Below are 24313 nucleotides of genomic sequence, written 5' to 3' on the forward strand. Positions count from 1 at the left end.
TCTGTGTTGGAGAGGGGTCACTCGTGCTGGAGGTGGAGAGTCGGAGGGAGCTCTTGTGTGCGATGGCGAGTCCTCCTCCAGGGCGGTGTGGGCAGTCTTTTCTCTAGATCTTGTATTCGTCGGGGATGGCAGTTGCGATGTCGGGGCGGAGGTGGCATTGGTCCAGGTTTCTGTGAAGAAGGCGACTTCGGGCGAGAGAGTGTCGAGCAGGTCCCAGATCTCTACGGTGTGTCTGTGTAGGGAGCGCACAGTGGGGAGGATGCATGTCAGGGCTTTGGTAGTGCGGGCGTCCGGTGAGGGATTGGTGGTCGTGGGGGTGCTGTTGATGGGGAAGGATTTACGGCAGTGTCGGCAGGAGAACTGGCAGTGGTTGGTGCTCGGTGTAGATCTTTGGCAGTCATTTTATCTTCCGGGGTTGAGTGCATGGAGAGTTGCGGAGTTGTAGGAGTGGGGGCGCGTGGATCCAGGGTTCCTGGTGCTGGCCGCGGTCGGGTTGCGGACGGGCGCAGGCGGTCTTGCCTTAGGCGTGTCTTCGGTGCACCAGCGGTGTGACCGTGCAGCGGCCACCATTAAGTAGGGGAGGGGGAAGGGACGTGCAGCTGGGAGGCGGGAACAGCGGGAAAACAAAAACAGAGACAACCAAAATCAAAAATTATGGGCACAAAAGACAAAATACAACAAAAATGGGCAAAATGGGAGAAGCGATAATGCAACAAGTGGGGAAAGCACTTGAAGTACAAAAAAATGGGAACAGCGCATTACGAGTATCAGAGTCCTCCACTGTAAGTCTGTCTTTTATGACCCCCAACCGGTCTCCCCATTACACGTGAGCCGGTAGGCTAGGCAGACATGCTGAGTCAGTTCTTCTACTTCTGAACTTCTACTTCTGAACCCCTACCAAAAATGCCCTAACACCACTGGCATCCTAGGTCTTACGCATTTACAATGCACCCACTGCCACTTCTCCACCAACGCACCCACCAGGGTACGGTGTGACCCCCCTAATACTACAATACCGCCACTAAGGATACTCCAACTAAATTGCAGATCCCTCGTTAAACACCACCCGGAGGTGAACACGCTTCTTCAGGAAGAAAACCCCGACGTTTTATTTCTATGTGAAACATGGCTCCAAGATAGCTTGACCACCATCCCCAACCTATCACTGCCAGAGGAGTTTAATCTGGTCACCGTCAATCGTGATTCACGCGGCGGCGGCATTGCCATCATCTATAAAAAACAACTGACCTGCTCCTTTGTTAAGGAACCTCTTCAAGATTGTGAATGCGCCCAATTTAAAATTAGTGTGACCCCCCAATTCATGTTATCTGGTCTATATATCTATCGCCCTCCAGGCCAGGCCACTAAATTCATTAACGCCCTTCTCGAAACGGCGACAACGCTCACCACTAAGTTCGCCAACTTCACCATCCTAGGTGACCTGAATTTACACTTCGATGCGACGGGTGATAATACCATCATTAATCTTCTTGCCGACCTCTCGGCTCTGCAATTGAATTCCCTTGTCCACACCTCTACCCATATAGCTGGACACACCCTAGATCCGATCTTCTCTAACGTACAAGAGGCAGCAGCAGAAACCCCCATCCCTATGGGATGGACGGATCACCACCTAGTTAAAATGAGTGTCCCGGCACCCCAACGTCAACGCAAAACCGAATCCCTTCAGAGTCTAAAAAGACCTTGGCACAAACTTTCCCCACCCGACCTACATAAAACCCTTGGTGAATTCCAACATGAAGGTAACCAGAATATAGACGCGATCTACTCCTCGTTCACCACCTGGATTAGCAACGGCCTCGACACTCTCATCCCGGCCAGGCCGTCGAAAGGACGCAATACACCCTCCAACCCATGGTTCGACGACACCCTTAGGACTATGCGCAAGGAGTGTAAAAAGGCCGAGCGCATCTGGAGGAAACAATATACTAACCAGGATAAGGCGGTGTATCTATCCAAGCTCAAGACCTATCACAAGGCTAGTAGATCCTCCCGTGCTTCTTTTTACTCTAACAAAATTAATTCCAATGCGAACCCATCCAAAATCATTTTTAAACTTGTGAAAGAGCTCCAAAGCCCTAGGACGCCCCCCCCAAAAATTTCCTCCCACGAGCAATGTGAACAGCTTGCAACCTATTTCATCGAAAAAATTCAGAAAATTTACGCAACCTTTCCGCAGACTGCTCCTCTCAAGGAAGTTCCCATGACCACGACCCCTAACATCTTACCTCTGTCCCTAATCCCTGCCATCACCGCTGCAGACCTGACCAAACTAGGCAAGAAAGTGGAGTCTGGCTCTCCAGCGGATCCCATGAGCCCTTCCCATTTCATGTCTTCAATGGACTTCTTTTCATCCCCCATGCTGAACATCCTCAACATCTCCTTCGCCACAGGACTCGTACCCATCGCTTGGAAACAAGCATGGGTATCACCGATAATTAAAAAACCCACCCTGGACCCCACCAAGCCAGAAAACTTTCGGCCCATTTCCCTTCTCCCATGGATGTCCAAAATTGCCGAAACCCATGTAAATGAGTCTCTGTCGAAACACCTGGACAATCATGGAATCCTGGACCCTTCCCAAAATGGCTTCCGTGCAGGCCACAGTACGGAGTCTGCCCTACTAGCTACCTCGGAGCGTCTCCGGATGATTCTAGATGCCGGTCATAGTGCTGCGCTGATCCTCCTCGATCTCAGCGCAGCCTTTGACACGGTATCTCATAACATCCTGCTAGAACGTCTGGAGACTACCGGTGTGACTGGCCCGGCACTTGCATGGTTCCGATCCTTTTTCAAGGATAGATCATTCAAGGTGTCTGCCCCTCCTTACCTCTCTAAACCTCACCCCATCGCTCAGGGGGTTCCACAGGGTTCAGCGCTGAGCCCCTCCCTCTTCAACCTATACGTCCAGCCACTCACGGACGTAGCTAGAGAATGGGGGCTCACGCTTGTATCATACGCGGACGACACCCAGTTGGTTGTCACCCTCTCGGAAAGCCCGTCCGCCATGGCATCCAACTTCAAAGAGGGTATGTCTGCTGTGGCTCGCTGGATGACGGACAACTACCTCCAACTCAACGCCGGAAAAACCGAGGTGCTCCTCCTGGGCCGTAACATCAGCCTTTGGAACGAGCACTGGTGGCCGTCATCCTTAGGCAACACCCCACTCCCCAAAAGCTGTGTGAAAAATCTGGGAGACTGGGTTGATGCCAACCTTAGTTTCCAATCCCACACAAAAAAGGTGGCAGCCACCTGCATAGGCCTTTTAAGGAACCTCAGGCCCATACTTGGGCTCTTCGATGCCAAGGCCCGCCAGCTCATTATCCAGGCCACCATTCTATCACGCCTGGACTACGCTAATGTCCTCCTGTTGGGAGCTAATAAAGCGGAAACAGCCAGATTCCAACGCATTCAAAATGCGGCAGCTAGAACGCTGGTTGGCCTCCCACGGAGGTGCTCAGCCAGAGCCACCATCCGCAAGCTCCACTGGCTACCCGTGGACCACAGAATCCAATTCAAGGCCTTAGTCATGATCTTTAAGATCGTGAAACTGGGAAGCCCCCCTCTGCTCCGAAGCCTTGTCCAACCCTACGCCCCTGGCCGTGCTCTTCGCTCTACCAACCAACTCCTCCTGTCAATCCCTAGGTTTCGACTTTGCCGAACTGGAGGCCGCTCCTTTGGGGTCCTTGGCCCCAAACTGTGGAACGATCTCCCCCTCAGCATTCGCACTATTGACTCCCTCCCTGCTTTTCGCAAAGCAATTAAGACTCATCTCTTCCCTGCTGCCTAGTTACCCCTCCCCCTCCACCTCAGATTAGTTTGTCTGTTCTTAGCGCCGGGACACCCCTTTGCCGGGGTAGCTGTTGCGCTCTACCAAATCAATCAAATCAAATCAAATCAGTTACGGCGCTCACACCGCGACGTGCACGTGCCGCTTCTCGTGTTTTTAATACAGACAGTCCACGACTTGGCCACTCTTGTGGCACATCCTGACGAGGAAAGTACTGACATTCCCCGGGCTGCTCTACACGGGCTTTTCAAGGTAAATTGTAACTACTTGGAGCTTTTTCCACGAGGGCGCCCTTCCATGTACCTGGGCTCAGACTAATTTGGTGCTGCGCTTGTTTGTATTACAGACTATGTTGGGGTGATTGGTTCCCCTTGGATGAAGTTTATCCCTCTTCACATCCAGCACTTTGGCTGGCTTTGGCTGGGTTCTTGGATACCCATAGTATGGATTACCACTACCCCGCAATTGTGATGCGGGTAAGCAACCACTGTGTTTATTCTTATTGATTGATCACACCTTTTGATTAGGTAATCTAATATGCACCTTCATCCTTCTTACAGACTACCCACCCCCGGTAGCTGTGATCAGGGCCATCAACCTACAGGCACCTATAGTAGGTTAGTAATCCAGGCACCTTCAGGTCTCTTTTTCATCATCAATAAAATCTTTATGATAATGAATTCAATTTCATGATTACCCCCTAGGTTGCCTCCCACTCTTCCCCTGTCCTGAGGAAGACCCGCAAGCTGAAGATGTAATTACCCTCTACGCAATAAGTCGGGTCGAAACGTCGATTTTCTTTCCCAAGCGGGCCTGTACCATTTGCCACCTTCATCCCTTTCAACCAACAGATGATACCTCTCTGCATGTTTTGGAAATCATTGAGAGTAACAATGAAAATGATTAATGATGGACAGGCCATAACCAACTGGTGTTGATGCTACTTATAACCAGTTTCGAATATAATTAATGTAATTATTCTCTATTGAACTATCTTCACTCTGTGAACCCCCCCTCTTTTTTATCTATTCACACACGAGCACTATTCCTTCACACTCCCCTCTTTGGAGCAACCTCTCGACTATTATACAGAGTGGTGATATGTTTATCTGTTGAATATGTTTCTGTTATTAAAATAGGGCATATGTATTAAGCTAAATTGCGATTATAAACGCTGAAATTTGCAGAATTTGCAATCACAATTTAGCTGTGTGCAATGTATGAAACAAAACACCACTCGCAAAATAAGGAATCACAAAATTTGCGATTCCCTATTTTACGAATGCATTTAAGGAATCGCAAATTGCGATTCCTTAAATGCAATGTAGAAAGCACAGAAAAATTGCGATTTGGGCTTAATGCATCGCAAATTACCACCAACTTCAAGTTGGTGGTAATTTTCGATCTCTTTGAAAAATGCACTTTTGGGCATTTTTCAAAGTGCCATGTGGTGCACATACATGCCCTCATGGCATGTATGTGCGCCACATGTGCACACATACATATTTCAGGGGTGCAACAGGGTGTCCTTTTGGTACCCATGCAACCTTGAAATTGCATTCTCAATTTGCGATTCTCTAATTGGTAATTGCAAATTGAGAATGTCTTCCCATTATAATGAATGGGAAGGTATTCCTTATTTGCGAATCTCAATTTGCAATTCACAAATAAGGAATATGTAGGAATCGCAAACTTTTTAGCAAATCCTACATACATTGCTTTTTACGATTCTCTAATTGTGATTCTCTAAGAATCGCAATTTGAGAATCGCAAAAAGCTTTTGCGATACATATGCCCCATAGTTTATTAAACAACCAATGGGTGCCTTTGTTTCTTTTTGAAGGTGCATTTTTAAATGCATTTTTTGAAAGCCTTATATGTATTGAGTTCCTTGTGCTGATCTTATGCATGCCTAAGTTGCATTTTGAACCATAAACGTCTCTTGACATATTACCTGTTAAATTAGTCTAGGACCAACTGTTTTCATACTACTTATTTTAACTAAAGCAGCAGAAAGAATGTCTTTTTTAAGTTACCAATTTTCATTTGGCCGATCAATAAGGCACGTTATATAGGAAAAGTACATTCATATCAATCAAGAAATAATAGAAGCTAAACTTTTCAAAATGATAACTTTTGTTAGTAAAAATAATATAATAAAATAATTTCTATTAAGAGAAGGAGTGAGAGTAAAAATGGAAGAAAAGAAAGGAAAGGCGAGAAAGAAGAAAAAGAAATGGGAAATGTATGAGATAGCAACAGAGTGAGAATGAGATGAGTATATAGATAGAAAAGTAGTAAAAGGTAATCAGCAAAGATCAGATCTAACTTGTGTTAAAGATTAACAGAAGAATCAATATCTATTCTATGTTCATCACAGACAAAATTTGGAAAAGTCTTTCCAACATGAGAGTATAACTTTAAATGAAAGGGTAATTTAAAGGTCTACTAAAATTGGCTTATCAATGAGATATTCAAAATCAGCTAATAGAGAACCTAAGAAAATATTTTGTAAATTAAGAGGAGCATTCCATATGAGCTTTTTCTTATTTTTTAACAGTTGTTTTTATTAGAAAGAAAGCAACATCAGTCACATATATATCAGCAATCATTACATGGTCAGACATATGTTGTCTACAAACTTTACCAATCAAACAATCAAAAGCTCAGTTTCACTTAGCCATCTGTATCCCTTCTGTCCAATCGGCGTTCCGTCATTTCCATTTCCATGGTCACAGGCCGAGACACAGGCCACCCTTATAAACATTTCACTTTCCCCATTTCCTATCCCACTTCTTGGGGCAACCTCTAGATTTGAAAACCTCTTTTTCTGCGACCATACATTTGTCTAGGTCCCTCGTCCAGTTTCCTGAAGATGGAATGTCAGCTGCTCCCCACTTCATAGCTATGTTCCGTGGCAACGACGGAGACACAGAGAATCTTGTTGGCTCCCGATCTTTGCAAGGGTGATACCCGTGAGGTATTTTCTATGTAGGACTTTTGGTTGGACAAGGCGGAGCCTGAGAGGGATAGCCGCCTCCCTGGTGTACATCAACGCTGTTTGCCAGTCGTCATGCTCAAGCTGTCCCAGATCCGCTTGCCATTTATCTCTCAGAGATTGAAATAGGTCTGGCAGATTATTACAGAGCTTCCGGTATAAAAGCGACACTACTTTTTTTGGCAGTGATTCAGAGAGGAGACGATCCTCGAGAGGAGATGATTCTGGCAAATCCTCGGGACCCCAGAGAGCTGTTGTGAGTGTGCGATGAATCTGGAGATAGCGAAAAACCTCTCCCTGAGCGAGTTGACACATCTCCCTCAGTTCTGTAAACTTCAGTATTCTACCCTTTTTCCACAGTTGACCTATCAACGAGATATCGATAGTATCCCATCTGTCGAACCAGGGCTGTTGCAGAGGGTACCCAGCATGTGGGATGACCACAATAGGTGAGCCCTGGTCAACACATCAAGCCAGCCAAGTCTTCGACTGGCCTGATGCTAGACATCCACGGTGCGGGCCGTAGGGCCCAGATACCGGACCCTCCCAGCCTTCAAATAGAGGGCCCCTAAGTAGCCCTCTCGACCCATTTGATAACTATCCAGAAGAAAGGCGGGGTCCGTCGGGGGGCGATACAACCATTATTTCACCACCACCAGTTGAGGCCCAGTAGTACAGACGCATATCTGGGAGCGCTATACCCCCGTCGTACCATCCCTTGGTCAGTTTAGTAATGGCGATACGGGGCGCCTTTCCGTCGCACAGCAGAGTCCTAACCTCACTCTCAATGTTTTTAAAATAGGAGTCGGGACCCTGTATGGGCAGTTCTGGAGTATATACAGGAAACAGGGAAGAGCCAACATCTTGTAAATCGCGGCTCTGCCCAACAGGGAAAGGGGTAGTGATCGCCAATGTTTGACATTGCTGAGTAATCTGTCCAGAGGCGCAGCTAAGTTTTTAGTGTGGAACAGTACAGGATCAGGGGTGACATAGATCCCTAAGCACAGAAAACCCTTGGATGCCCTTTCAATGTCACAGTCGGGTGGAAGTGCAGGGATAGGGCAGTGGAGGGCGAAAATCACAGATTTTAACCAATTAATTTAGTATCCTGAATATTTGCCAAAGTTAGTGAAGATATCAAAAGTCTATGCACTGATCTTGTTGGTGACGCCAGATACAGTAGAATATCATCAGCCTAGAGGGATATTCTGTCTTCCCTCCATTCTGCCCATTTCAACCCCCTTAACACTGGATCTCCTCTGACCCATGATGCTAGTGGCTCCAAGATCAATGAGAAAATCACTGGGGACAAGGGGCCCGCCTGTCTCGTGCCCCTTCTCAGTGAGAACGTTCTGGAGTGGTGGGTATTGACCCTTACCTGATCCTTAAGGTCTGTGTAGAGTATCTTAACCCATCCCATGAAGAGGTACCGCCACTCAATGGAGTCAAACGCCATCCTGGCGTCCAAAGACAACACAACAGCATCTTCCGCTATGACGTGTTTACGGCCCAGAATATTGTGGATACGACAGATATTCAATGCCGTGTTGCGGTTCGGCATAAAGCCAGACTGGTCAGCATGGACCAGTGACATGTGGACCGGGGTGAGGTGGGCAGCCAGGAGTTTTGTGAGAATTTTGGCCTCAGCGTTAATCAGGGAAATCGGTCTATAGGAGTAGCAACTATCAGCAGGTTTCCCTGGCTTACGGATAACCACAATAGAGGCCAATCGTTGACCCACCGGCAGAATCCCTTTTGCGTAGCTCTCATTATACATGTCCCACAGGTGTGGTACGACAAGCGAGAAGTAGACTTGAGAAATTCAATGGGGACCCTGTTAGGCCCCATAGCCTTCCCCGATTGTATGCTGTTAATTGCGGAGATGATCTCTTCGTCGGTGAGATCGACCTCCAACGCGTCTCTTTCCTCCGAGGACAGGCAGATGCATATCTGCCAGTAAGTGGCGAGAGTCACCCGCAGTGGTCACGGCCGATTGCGTGTTTGTCCGCTGCAGGTGATCAGCAAAGGTATCTGCGATTGCCTGGGGGTCCGTTAACGTCTGTGTGTATCAATTTTAAGACTAGGGACCCACCATTCCGACTGTTCCCTTTTTTCCAACCACGCGAGCAGCTTGCCCGCTTGATCTCCAAGTTCGTATAGCCTGTGACCTGTGTTCAGTAGTCGTGCACCAGCCCACTTCCAGACCAGGGTTTTATATTCAAGTTGCTTTATGATTAGACTATGTTCCGTGAGCTCACTAGGGGAACGTGAGTGTGCCGTTGTTTCTTAATAAACCCCACCTTGAGAGCCAACGCCTGACCCTTCACCACCGTTTTAAAGGCCTCCCATATTTTCTGCGCCGAGTCCACCAAACCGACATTCTCCTTGAAATAGTTCTCAGACTGTGATATTAGGCTCTCTTTTATATCCGGGATCCGGAGCAACCAGAGATTAATAACTAGGGTGTTGCGCTGCCTCCGATTGTAATGTGTGAGTTCCACCAACAATGGGGAATGATCAGAGATGCCCCGGGGCAGACAGCGTGGTTTCCGAAAGTTATCGATATGTACCGATTGAGTCAGGAAAAAATCAATCCGGGAGAGACTGCTATGGGCACCTGAGTGGTAAGTGAAGTGTGTCAGGTCTGGATGGAAATAGCAACATATATCAATGACGCCCATGGCTGCAAAAAAATTCCGACTTGTAAGTGCTAGAACGGTGCTGGGGGCGTGCCTGGTGTCCATCTACCAGGTCATCTGGGGTCATATTAAACTCCGCCCAGAATTAGCGGACACGCTGGGAGATCTAGAAGAGTCTCCCCAAGTCGGCCAAGGCCTCCCTCCCCAGTGCTGGTGAAATGTAGGCTGAGACAACATTGACGGGTTTCCCTTCCCAGCTAGCCTCCAAGATGGCAAACCTGCCCTGGGGGTCTGCCACGTGCGTGTTGGTGTGAGTGCAAAACTTCTTTTCACCAATATACGCGTACCCCTGGAACCAGAAGTGTACCCTGCATGGACAAGAAGTTTATATCCCCACCGGGACAGAGCTTTGCAATTATTGCCCACTAAGTGAGTTTCCTGTACCAGGAATAGATCAGGGGCGTGGCCAGGCCCCTTTTTAGTTTGTCCCCTAACCCACTGACATTCCACGTCAGAGCGGAGAGTGACACCTCTACAGAATTATTAGCCATGTCACTGGTAGGGGTAAGTATATGTGGTCCCCGGAGCGAACCACGCGGGCAGCCTGGAGAGATGCCCGCTTCCCCTCTGGCTGTCAGAAATGGAGCAGTATGTGGGCAAACAGAGTTTAGGAAGCAACTGAAAACCATAATGAGAATGAGTGAAGATAATTTCTGTGACTGGGTGCCGTGTTGCAAACAGCAGACTTTGTACAAAAAACATAACAACACCCCTACCCCAACCACCCCCCCCTCCCTGCCCCCTTGCCAGTGGATCTAAAACTACCCACTCCCCAACAAGGCAGTGTGCTTGTCGCCCCTCCCCACAATAACAGAGGTGCCTGGTGGGCAGCCACCCCCACCCAGATCCGAACAGCTTGAATTAAAAGCTGCATTATAAGAGTGGACCTCCTCCCAGAGTAGGCTACATAGCAAGCACAGTAGAATAAGTGGTATCCCCCCCTTCCCGGAAAATCCATAGTTAACCGTGCTGCTTCCTATTTCATGGTTCAGAAGTGTCCCAACCAAACCCTCCGACTAAAGACCCCAAACATACGCACATGGATACGACACAGGCGCATCCAGAGTTACTTAGCTGTGGCGTGTGTCTTAAAGGTGAGCCAAGGTCCGAGGTTTCCTCAGCTCCCAGGGGGTGGCTCATTGTCTTTAGCAGCGGACTCGGTCTGGGACCCAGTGGCAGGCTTCATCCTGTTGTGTCGCAGACCAGTTTGTTTCTCCTTGGCGGGCCTACCCACTCGGCGCCACCCCTCGAGCCAGTCCCATGTGTCCTCAGGGGAGGAGAAGAACCCGGTTTTTCCCTCTGCAACAACACGTAATTTCGCCAGGAAAAGCATTGCATACTTATGTCTCATTCTCTCAGCACCTTTTTGACCTCTAAAAAGCTCCGCCTTTGATTTTGGACTTTCGTGGTGAAGTCCTGGAAAATGGTAATCGCACTGTTCTCTATAGTGAGTGGCGGGCAGCAGCGTGTGGCCTGGAGGATAGCATCACGATCCTGGAAGTTAAAGACCCTAGCTATTATCGGTCGAGGGGGAGCTCCAGGCTTAGGCCACCCCTGCAGGATTCGATGAGCCAGTTCAATAGAGAAGTAGTTGGACATTCCCTTTGGTTTTAGGCGATTGGAGATTAGGTCCTCGACACAGAGATCAGTAGCCAGGCCCTCAGCCTGTACCGGGACCCCCAGGATGCACACGTTGTTTCGCCGCGCCCGCCCTTCGTAGTCATCCAGTTGCATCTCCATCTTAGCTTGGATGTCTCGTAGCCGCTGGACTTCTTGTTTGAGTTGGGAGGTTTCCTTTGTGACCTCCGTTGTGACATCCTCAACCTCTTTAACTCTAGCGTCCATCTCCCGAAGGTCCACCCTTATGAGTGAGACCTCAACATTCACTACATCAAGTTGGGTCTCCAGGGAGGTGCGCACTCCATTAATGGCGGCCATGATATCTTGAAGCGTTAGATCTTGTGGGGCAGGTGGGGACCCCGCCTCGTCACGGACCTCTGACCGGGGGACCCCCTGATCTTCTCCGGATTTGGAACACGCAAATTTGTCGAGCTTGGTTTGCAGTGAAGTCTTTGTACCTCCCTCCCTGCCATGATATGTCCGTGCTTGGCAGGCAATAGGTGGCGTAGTCGGGGCCAGGACCGGTAGTCTCTGCCACCTGCCCGGGGCGCACGTGCCTCCGGTGGCCTGTCATGTTTCCCGGTCCAGGCACTCGCAAGTGGTGAGAATTGACAGACGTTGGTGCCCCTTCTCTCACTTCACTGACTTTCATGGCAGGAGAAATACCCATTCTCTCGGAAGTGCGGTGCGCCTTGGGGGTTTTCCCTTTGCAACCGCTATGGAGGCATTTGTGGACAGGTATGGCGTTGCATCGTGCTCCACCACTGGTGTCCTGGTGCGGGGGTCGCCAAGCAGGCCGCAGGAGTTCAATTCAGGGACCCCCTTAAATGTCAGGCCAACAGAGCGTCCCACACAACTACCGACCCGGGAACCAGCTCAGGAGCTCTCACCTCCTCCTTCACACAGTGGGTCTCTCCTGCGCTCTCGATCACCACCTCGCTGGATGTCTTGCCTATCACCCAGTTCGGGCACCCCTGCTGTCCACCGGACTCCCGCGGGTGCCGCTGTTGCTTTTTTGGGCACTTTCCCTGGTGAACTCACCACAGGGCTTCACCTCAGGGTTGGCGCAGCTCCCCTTGCCCGCGTGGGCACAAGTCAGGCCGCTGTGGAGCACTGCGGCGGCATCGGGCGTTGTCTGAGCTCAGGGCCCCCGGGCAGCTTCACGTCCCCGCCGTCTCCCCTCAAGCCGACGCGCTGCTGTCAATCGCCCAAGGAGAGCAAAGCACACTGGCTCCACTCGCCCACCTTGGGCTGAGGAGTTCCTTCCGTGGGCTTCCCTCGATCGCCCCACTTCTACAGGCCTCGCGGCAGGCAGCTGAGGCGGACGCAGAGCTCCGGGCTCCGATATCTTACGGTGATATTATCGTGGCCGCCGTGCCGCCATTTTGTGGCATCTCCACCTCGGCAGACTCACCACTTTCTTTCCTTGATCTCGCACCTTCAGGCGTTAGATCTGCGGACAGCAGGCACTCGCCGCAGCCAGGGCTTGAAGTCCACCTGAATCGGAGTTCGGATTGACGTTTATGATCAGGATTTTGTACTGATGAAAGACAACGTTTTGAATTAAAAACATCTTTCCATTGTGCTTTGAACCCTGTTATCTTTTCTGTGATCAAATTTAATTATATTGTCACGTGTGCACAGGATTTGTTTGTAAATGATCAGGATTTGTGACGGATGACGGGCGAGGGCTTCGGAGTCTCGCTAGTGTGCGGCCATTCCCGTTGGCTGCTGGCCACGCCCCCCATATATGAGCTTTTTCAAATATTTAGACCAAACAGAATTCCATACACATTTAACTTGTTTACAGTCAAATATCATGTGAGTTAATGAAACAGTATTATCACTACATCACCATCAACAGGGGGAAGAATAGTTATAAAATGTAGATATATGTACAGATGTAACAATAGTTCTATTATATATGAAAAGAGTGGTTGGGTAATATGTGCTGCTTTAGAAGTTTTGAATAATCAAAACCATATTTTGTCCCATAGCTTGTATCTAGATGATTTCGAGGATAACAGGGTTTTAAATATAAGAGCAGCTTTGGGAAGTGAACCGTTCAAGATATAATACCTCTTTCCATTTAATGTTTCAAGTTAAACAATCTATTGCAAACCTTAGTAAACTTATTATGCCATTTAAATGAATTCATACATTCTCTCTGGTATGAAAAATGATGAAATACTATTCTATTTATTATAAAATGAGAATATTATATAAAGTAGGACATTTAGAAATTAAAGAACATTTGGACATAAAGAGAATATCTTTGAAAGAAAAGTAATTAAGCAACAAGCATAAAAAACAATCGATAAGGGTAGAGGAGTATCATGGTAATCATAAGGAACAAAACTGTCTAGTTATAGAAGACGAAAGGTAGAGTCCGAAATCAGGGAATCTAAAACCTCCTTCAGTTTTTGGTCTCATGTGCTTAGCAAGAGCATTAAGGGGAGGTTTATTATTCCACATAAATTTCAAGAATGAATTTGCTTAAAATAGTATTTAGGAGTTTTAAAGGACAGCATAAAGACAGTGTATAAAATATGAGGTGCAATCATCATTTTAAGAGTATCTTGCCCCACCAAGATAAATGAAGAGGAGACCAAGCAGAAAGTAAGTTTTGTATTTTAGATTTCAGCATTTCAAAATTAATATTCATTGCTTCTTCAATATTTGACGAAAACCAGATACCAAGTTATTTGATTATTGAAAGGTACCATCCAAAATGAGAACTCAGCAGACATATACTGATAACACGAAGAACCAAATGGTAGAAGTTCAGTTTCTAAAGTTAATTTAGAATATTAGGAAACCTCCTGTGCAAAGTGGTGCAAGGACTCAAGGGGATTAGACATATAAATCAAAATCTCATCAGCATTAGCAGATAACTTAACTTCCTGTGAAAGTTGTTTAAAACCAGATAGCTTATGGTAATTAGAAAATTCTTTCCAGGAGTCCTAAGCATAAAATAAAAAGCAAGGGGGGAAATGACAGCCCTGTCTAGTGCCTCTATATAAATCAAAGTAAGAGGAAAAACACCAATTAACAAATGTACTGACTCTGGCTTAGAATATAGCAGTTTTATAAAAGAGATGAATTTAGGACCAAAACTGAACCAATGAAAAGTTTTGAAAATATATTGCCAATTTATATGTTAAAAAGCCTTCCCATCATCTAATGAAGGTGCTGCGAGAGGAGAGTCTCATTGTCCTGTTTAACAAATAATATTAGAAAACATTCAGGAATTTCAGGAGCAAATCTGTCTTTAATGAAACCAGATTGATTTGATTTAACAAGACAAGGAACAACAGATTCTAAATGGGAGGCTAAGATCTTTGCACATATCTTACAATCATAGCTAATAAGTGAAATGGGTCCATAGGTTGTACAAAATTTAGGATCTTTGTCATGCTTGAGAATAATAGTTATTACACCACTAAAAAGGAGCCACTGGCTTTAGAATTTTCTTTCTTTAGATGGTTATTAGCAGATGACATCTACCGAAGTGTAATATCAGATTCTAGATCCTCAAATTTATCAGAAGGAGGTTGCTTTGGGGATACCATTGAAAGACCTCTGTTCATCAGCTTCACATGGTTGGATGCTCTCAGTATATAATAAATTATAATGTTTTTAGAGATATCAGCATTGGAGACTGACACACTATTATCTCAATCATTAATAACACAACCAACAGCTTGATTTTTAGTTTTATTTTTCTTAAATAACTGATTTTGCCAGCTTTATTTTGACCTCCATGAAATTTGAATTTAACTTTAAGCAGGATATTGCAGGCATCAATAGTAGCAATTTTTGTTGAGGCCAGACTTGGCTTTAATTAAGTCAAACAGCATAGAAGAAGAGTTTGAGATGAAGTATTTCTGTTCAAGAATTATAACCTTTTTTAATAAGAGAACATATTGTATATTCAAATTAATTTTCCTCTTAGCAGAGAAGGTGATAGTAAAAGATCTAAAAGAGGCTTCAAAAGCGTCCCAATTATCGACACTAGACGTATCTGAAGATTTATTAAACTGAACAAATTCAGTAATAAATGTATTGGATTCAGATATGAAAGTGAAATCAGACAAAAGATAATTATTAAATCTCCATCTCCCATTTTTTAAATCAACTTTTGAGATATCTAGAGAAGCTAAAATAAAGGGCATGGTTAGTTAGAAAAAAGAGGCCAATCTCAGCAGATTGTAAGCTTGGAAGTAATCATTCCGTAACCAAGGTATAATCAGTTCCAGAAAGTGTGTTATGCATTTTGGAAAAAAATAGAAAATCTTGATTTGTCAGGATTAGAAGTTCTCCAAACATCAAACAATGGTCTAGAGGAAATTGCCTATTGGAACCCCTTATGAGAGTTATTAGGTTTGAATTTATACTTAAATTGTCTGTCTGTGAAAGTATCTAATAACTGATTAAAATCACCCGCGAAAATAATATTTGAGTTCAGAATATTAATTTTAATGGTGTACTAGAAGGAGTTTGCAGACTTTGGCCCACATTAATAATGCCAACGGAGATTTTGCCTCTTGTACTGCAGCTCTTAATTAAACAGCGCTGCAGTTGTAGGTAGTGAAATGCCTGTGAGAGCAGAGGGGAGGACAGCAGGGGCCCAAGATGGGCATTACCTGTAAAATTTGAAAAAGAGAAATCACTGTAGGACAAACACAAGCTTCCAGAGTGTGTCAATGTTTGGCCCACTGTTAAATTTCCGCAAATCACCAGACGGTAGGATCAGGTTTAACAGGCTCATAAACATTGAATAGAGTCATACGTTTGTTATCTAGAATAACAGTAACCAGTAACCATCAACCAAAAGTATTACATTCTAAAAAACAAACTGTAATTTTAAAGATTTTTGACATAAGATTCTCACAAAATCTTTATTCTCAACAGCTGGGGAAATTAAAACATGTCCTGACCATTGTCTTTTAAAATTCAGGGATTCAGAGTCATTACGATGAGTTTCCTGCATAAAAGGTAATTTTTGTTTGGTTTATATAAATGAGACCGTATCTTTTGTTGGTTAACCAGGTTTCTAAGACCACAAACATTCCAACGCACAAAATTAAACATAATTGACACAGAAGGAACAGGACAAGGAGTAAGGTTGACAATCTGTAAAATAGGAGAATAAGACATAATAATAAGCATAATTACAATGAAAAATGAAAATACAATATGATAACACTACTGTCAAACATTGAAAGAACACACAAAACATAACAAAGAAGGTAAGAAGACAGAAGAACAAACATATAAAGTGATACAAGAGAAATAGCAGGTCAAGGGAAGGAATCCACATCTGATAAAAAGAGAGATACAAAAGTAGCTGTGACTTGTCAACAACATGACAAACTAGGCAGCAGAACCAAAGAACAACATGAATAAGGCAGAACAGTAAAGCTGCTTGATAATGTAATGACAAAAAATACAATTAAAAGCCTCTATGGAGGAGATGCAGGAGCCTTGATGGCATGAGAGGAGACATTCTGAAGAAACTTCTTTAATTTAATATGATCATCAAAGGATTTAGTGATCCAATTATGAGTTATTGCGCATTTGCAAGGATGTAATATCTTATATACAGTTGTCTTATCTGAGTTCTCATGCAAGATCATCTTTCCATCTGGCATTGGTTACATTTGAAACATCTTGGGAAATACATTGTGAGCATACCAGTCTTTGTTTATCTGTGGCTTCTTTCAAGATTTCAAGAAGATCAATAAACTCCAGGTTTTGAAGAGTGGGAATTGAGTATTCCCAGATGATGAGCATGCTGTAGATTGGTGGGAGATGGGCCAGTTTTGTTAAACAGTTCTGGGATTCATTTCTTTAAAAATTCAGGAAGATTAGGGCTCTCTGCATTCTCTGGCAATCCATACAGGCGTAAGTTGTTGTGGCAGTTCTTATTTTCCAAATCCTCTGTGTGGAGAATTAGCGTAAGAATTTCTTCCTTGGATAGGAATCCGAGTAGATATATCCTGAGCAGAGCTAATGCTTTGCTCCATCTCAACCATTCTATTTTTAATAGGATCCATCTGTCTTTATAATTTCGTATTAGTAGTTCTCATGATTGGTAGTAGCGCTCGCACCACATCAAGAATAGTGTCCAAAATTCCATTGCTAGAAGAAGCAATAGGCGAAGGTGGAGGAGAGTCATTCTTGGCCCTCTTAGTTTTGCACCAGAGGAATCAATTTCAGCTCCAGGAAATTTATCGCTAGCCATCAGGATATTAATATGATTGCCGTGGGATATCCTGAAGAGACGTTTCTTTTTGCCCATATATCATTATGAAAGACCAAAAAGAAGTTAAGTCCAATGATAAATGCACAGAAAAAAATGCCAGGAGACATATGATATCACAGTTAATCAGGAGGTCAACCAGCTGACGTAATAGGAAAAAGAGAAAATGCAATTATCTGCAAGGTATCCTGGGAAAAATAGAGTTGGTGGCGTGACCATAAATGACAGAGGCCAGCCACATTCTGAAGTCATAAATGAATGGCCCCAATGTATCCAATTTATCAAAATTGGTGAATAGATTGTGTGACCTAGTTAGCAAAAAGAAGACAGTACCTTGTCAGAAAACATTTTATAAGGGAACCAAATAGATTACAATTGCTGGAAATCATCATCCAGAGGAATCAATTGTGAAGAAAATAAGTGTGAGTTGCAAAATGGCGGCTACAGGCACATCACCAATTGCAAGTGGGGACCATCCATGAGGACAACGACCATCCTCAAAAAGCAGCAAAAAGCAAGATAAAGGTTCAGTGATGGAACTCAGGGAACGGCCGCTATCAGCATAGAGAATGTCTGCTCCATCCATTGATTTATGTCAATTGCTTGTGTCCTTGTGACCTATTCTTCTGCCTCTCACCTGTTTTCTTAAGTGCAGGCATCATAAGTTGGAGTCATCACCAGTGCATGTCTGATGATGACTCTGCTTCTTTCTGGCTTATCCATCATCCCACTACAATCAGTCCATAACTATGATGAGTATTTCAGGGAGTTTCATGTGATGATGGGAGTGATCATAACGGACACCGGCAAAGAGGGAGGTGTGATGATGATGTGAAACTGGGAGAGGGATTTCTGGTACAAGCGGGAGACTGGGGTGGTAAATATTCTGAGGAGCAGTGTGCTGCAGAACCTTGGGACAGAGTCTCTTCAGCACACCAATCTTCCACATTGATGTTGTTTTATTCCTGCTACTTATAGACACAAGGGTATCCATTCATCTTGCAACATACAAAGAATTTCGTGTCATGGTGTGACTGTACCTTCACACAGCAAGCTTAGATCCCTGGGTTTGGTTAGGAGTTAAGGTTGAGAGTTAGAGAGTATTTTTTGTATTAATCCTTTGCTTTGACTAGTACGATATCCAGTGCTCTGAAGTTTTGAACATTTTCAGAAGTGAGAATTAATTAGCATATCTGATGACATCACAGTGATTTCAATAGCCTTTGACATGAATAACAACACATAAAGTGACATAAGTGAAGTGAACATTTTTAAATTGAATGTAGAATGAATGAAAAACACCAAACCTGCATTATAGTATACTGATTGCCTACAAATGTAGAATAGTAGACGTGTCTTGTTTAGTAGGGCTCCACTTGCAGCAGGGTGACTTCCTGAAGCCTCTGCTGCTTGAAGCATTGTGAAGAGAGCCCCATTAAGGACTCAGGCCCACATGCATCAAAGCAAAAGCCAGTCGCAAACGGGCAGATTCTCAGAATCTGCCCCTTTGCGACTGGGATTTTTGCATTTGGGATGCATCATTCCAAATGCAAAAATCGCAATTTAAGGAATCTCTAAATTGCGATTCCTTAAATTGCTATTGCATTTAAGGAATCCCAAATTGAGATTCCTTAAATGCAATGCATGAAAGTTTAAAAATTAGCGATTTCGCTAATAGGGGGAGCAAATTACCATGAAGTTGAACTTCATGGTAATTTGCAAAAACTTTGAAAAATGCACTAAAGTGCATTTTTCAAAGTTCCATTTTACACACACACATGCCCTTGGGACAAGTGTGTGTGCAAGATGTATTCATATGCAGATTTTAGGGGTGCAACAGGGTGTCTTTTTGACGCCCTGGAACCCTTGAAATAGCATGAGCAATTTGCGATTCTCTAATTGAGATTAGCAAATTGAGAAAGTCTTCCCATTCATTCCTATGGGCCTCTAGGCCCATAGGAATCAATGGGGAGGTATTCCTTAATTGCGACTCGCAATTTGCGAGTAGCAATTAAGGAATGTTTAGAAATCGGTATTTTGTAAGCGATTTCTACATGCATAGCCTTTTGCTATTCCTTATTAGCGAATCCTTACTTTTCGCTATTAAGGAATCGCAAATGGCATTGTTGATGCATGTGCCAGCTAGTGTCTAACCCTTCTTATAGAGTGTGACATTTAGCTTACAGGTGAGTAAGAACTCAGTCTGACTGCCAAATGTGTGAGTGTCACTTGCAATGAATGAGACTTGAGGTCTCTACCATAACTGCTTGTCAGAAATAGGATGGAATATTCTTTCATGCAATTTTTCTTATGCATGTCCTGTGGAATATGCTTTCTTTCTCAAGAGCAGTCCAGTTCTGCTTGGGGTATGTGCCTATGCATTTTCTTTGTGGACAGCGGTTCAGCTATAGATTTACCCGCTGTGCTCTTGAGGATGTCCCTGTAGCTTCTCAGGGTATAGTTCAAAACTATGTCCATTGGTTCATGATTAATTTTAGCAATCTGCATGGTCGTTTTCAGAGTTACAAGAAGTAATTCTATCAATCTGTTGCAGCCGAATTGGCGTAATTTTGCAATGGTGGATTTCCATGTGTTTAAAAAAGTCCTGGAAGTCTTTTTCATTGAAGGGGGTCCACTGTCAGACTTTAACACTCAAAGTATGCCATTGATAGACAAACAATTATTGAGGGCATAAATGACCACCTCTGTAACTGTATAAGACACAGAAAAAATTTCACAAAATCTGAAAACCTCACACATGACCACCAGTAAATACGGACTAGAGGCAACTTTTGAAAAAGTGGATTATTAGTTGAAGTGGATGGCAGGATTCTTCAAGTAATAATGGCACTATTTCTTACTAGATCTAGTTAAGTCTAAATAATTTGAACTTGAACCCCTCCTTTGTATCTTTAGCCCAGGGCAGACAGAGTTAAAAAGTGGAAAACACAAGAGAATAAAAATCATACTCCAATTTATAAAAATAGAGGACATTGCAATTAACAAATAGACACCAAAAATGTAAAAAATCTGATATAGGGAACCATAGATATGTTTTTTCTAAAGTTTAGGTGTCTATCACCAAAAGGTAAGGCCGACCACAATGGAGTGCAGGTCAGATACAGGGACCAGGTTCATCCTGGTGGAAAGGTTACGCACTAACTTTATTGTTTTTCTGTAGGAAAGTCCTCATCGATGGGGTTGTCAGTGGGTCAGGCTGCCAACTGGATCTGAAGAATGGCTCACCGACGACAGCTGTCTGAAGTGCGGGTCACGGGGCGAACCTTGACTCCAACTGGAAGTTTGCGGCTCTCAACATCCACAGTGTGAAAACTCAGAGCGGGCAAAGTCTGTAGTTGCGGCCCAGGAAAGGGGTGTGATCAAGGGGTTGCTCCTCGGCATTGGTCCTGGTGAAATCCTCTACATTTAGCCTTAGAAACTTTACTGGAAGTCAAGTTCCTTTCAGTGGAGCAAACCAGCAGTTTTACGTTCATGGCTATGGCTAGGCGCCGGGCCTATGGTAGCCTCTGGTTCTTTTCGCAGAAAGTTCAGAAAAAGTTTCTAAGTGTCCAGTCTTACAATTTTAAATGGGAAAAGAGTACACTCTAACATCAGAAAAGGTCCAGGACCCTTTGGGCCCGACTTAGGGATTAGGACTCAATCTTCTGGAACCTGGAAGCCACCAGTGGGAACTTGTCAGCTGGGCTCAGCAGAGATTTGGGATTCTTGCAGCTTGTGTGTTTCTGGATCTGAACAGAACAGTTGCCAACTAGCCCTTGGAGTCTACTCTTATGTCGTGGGTACAAGTGGGGAGCAGGTCCATGAATTTCTCTCCACAGACTCACCAATAGGTGCAGTCCTCCTTCTGTCTTCCACTGGTCCAAAGGTATTCTAAAGAGGGTACTGAGGGTGCCACTTTTATGCCCAGTGTCAGATTGTGGGTGATGGAAACGCCTGATCACTGCCTAACCATTGGGGTAAAAGTTGAAAGGGATGCATGTATTCACTTTATCAGCACTTCCTGTGTGTTTTACAGATAAACTGTAATTTGTTACAAATATCAATGCATTCCCTTCTTTTAAGGTATTCCGATGGTATAGAATGTTTAGTGTGCAGGAAGGTTAGTACCTCCTGATCCTAGTTGTGTTCAATATTAGTAAGTCAGCACTGTTCCTTTTTTGGGGCAGTGTCTCCCCCCTCCCCTACTATCCTGTCCAGTCATGTTGATCTTAATTTTGTGTGTTTATTATACTTTTTCATTAAAACCATTTAGGAAGTTATTCAAATAAATAACTTGGTATGCAGTCCAACAATAACTTCTTCAGACAATATCTCCACTTTGTTTATGTGTTTTCATCATTTATTCAAATTCATGTTGTATACATATAACATTTAATACAGGTTACATTTGTCTCCTCTTTCCCCAATCCATTTTGGACCTTGCTTGTTCCTTCACCAGGGGTTTATTTTTCTGGAAACAATGCTAATAAATGGTATAAAGAAAAAGAGTGATAGAAAGTATTGAGCAATATATATCATATTCAAATTCATTGCTACACAAACGTTGATGGCTCCAACCTTTAAATTTGAATTCATGAAATCATTACTGATGCGTCTGATATTAAGGCCCTGATATTGGCTGTTAGTGTGAAAGTAAGTAGCTTTTGATACCCCCGATCCCTTTCCTAAGTCGGATATCCAATTAACCATGATGTCCTTTCCGGTAATCTAATATGAAGACAAGTAATTCCCCCCATTTTCCTCCATACAGATATAATCATAAGGACATAAACCCAACTAAAGTCCATGTCAGCGTAAAATCTCTCATTGAATCGACCTCATGGGATGAACAAAATCAAATTCAAATATCCTCTCCAAAAACGTTAATAAACTAATTATCGAAAAATACAACGCTTTGTCAAACAAGTACCCGAACCTGCGCCTCCACAGGAGCCGAACGGCTGTAGTCTACTCTTGCAGAATATTTCCCAACTCCCCTGCACTCCTAGAACCAAAAGACTCTCTGACTCCAGAATCACGGGGGAAAGGGGACTGGGAATAATAGAGAGACTGCCACACTGGTGTCGCCACTGGAAGGCCTGCACCTGTAATAATAAGCAAATGGTTATAACAGTTCTGAAACTTTCTAAGTCTACATGTACTCTCCCTTAATAACCCTAATTACCTTCATGTGTGTGTGGAATTTGCCTCTCTCTAGCTGACCTTGTAGGTTGATTAGTAAGGGTAAATAAATCTTTCTTTTCTTTTCTTTTGTTGCAGGATGGAAGAGCTCAACTGTTATAAGGAGTACCAACTTAATTCTGACACCCCCAACGGAATTGAAGATGCGGCTGGTAAAGATGGTAAGTAAAAATATATATATATTAGTATTTACTTGAAGGGTTTGTTGTAGGTTTATGCTGGTTTGATAAATGGGCTGGAGCGCGTAATGAGAAGACTTGTAAAGTTTGATTGATGAATCAGGTAGAAAGGGTCAGAAGCGTCTAAGTATAAGTTCCAAGTCAAGCGCCTCTGAAGAAGAAATTCAAAGTCTTTGCGCTTCAAAAGTGGGTGTTCATGGTCAAGCACTTCAAAAACACTGCTGACTGGATGTAGGACTAGTAAGTTACAATGCGACAATGCGAGAGTGGCTACCGCCTCTTGCTGCGGGAACTAACTGGAATCAAAATAAGCAAAAAGACAGTACCTGAATGGCAGCAATAGCGAGTTTAATTCTCCCGCAAATAAAACCTGAAGATAGCGAGCGAAAGGATACTCGCTAACCAAAACGCTGGAATTGCTTGAAGCGCTGAGGAGAAAGTCGACTCTTCTCTGGAAAATGACAGTTGAAGCTCGCGAAGCACAGAGTGCGCGCGCGCGCGCGATACTCCAGAACACTACACTACAGAAAACTGAGAGGAACACTAGAACGCTGACCTGAAATCAGCATCCGCCATGTTAAAAGTATCTTTCTGGGGGGAAAGCGGGCAAGCTCAAGCCTGAGCGTTAGCAGCAAACCCTTTAGCAACCCTGTGGCTCCAATAAAGGGGTGAGTACCAAAAGGTGTAACCCTGCCTAATTTTGAAGGTGGGGACTGTGTGTCTTGTAATAGAATCAGTGTGGCCTATCCTGACAGTGCCCCCCACTAAAACCCCCTCTCTAGGTTTCTGTGGGTGAGTCTTGTGAAATTCCCTCACTAATCTTGGTGCGTGAACATTTGTACTGGGTTCCCAAGACCTTTCCTCAGGACCATAACCCTTCCAATCGATCAAATAATATAGATGACCTCTCTTGAGCTTTGAATCTATAATTCTCTTAACCTCGAATTCTTTCTCTGATTGCACTTGAATTGGAGCTGGAGGTAGAACCTGTCTTAGATTTGGGGGACTACGCTTAATCAAAGAGACATGGAAAGTTGGATGCTCCTTAATCTTGTCCGGAAGTCTAACCTTAACACTTACTGGATTCACCATCCTAACCACAGGATAAGGACCCCAAAATTTAGGCTGAAACTTCCGATTCCCCTTCAAACTCATGTTTCGAGTGGAAATCCAAACCTGATCTCCCGGTTCAAAAATTGGATTTTCTTTTCGATGCTTGTCTGCCTGCTTCTTGTAGGACTCTTTGGACTGGATTAGGTTCTCAGTAGCTGTCTGGTAAGCCTCTTGTAATTTCTGAAGCACTTCTCCAGCAGCTGGAACTTCTACCTCAGTTTTCCCAATTAACATATTAGGATGTCTGCCTGAATTCAGATAGAAGGGGGAGAAGCCAGTAGAGGAATGGACAGAGTTATTGTAAGCAAATTCTGCAGTACTAAGCAAGGTTGGCCACTCTCCCTCTTGATCCAATAAGTACAAACGCAAATATTGCTCAAGATCCTGGTTAACCCGCTCAGTCTGCCCATCAGTCTCGGGATGGAA

The sequence above is a fragment of the Triturus cristatus genome, chromosome 7 (genome assembly GCF_964204655.1).
Source record: "Triturus cristatus chromosome 7, aTriCri1.1, whole genome shotgun sequence".
Taxonomy (NCBI): Eukaryota; Metazoa; Chordata; class Amphibia; order Caudata; family Salamandridae; genus Triturus; species Triturus cristatus.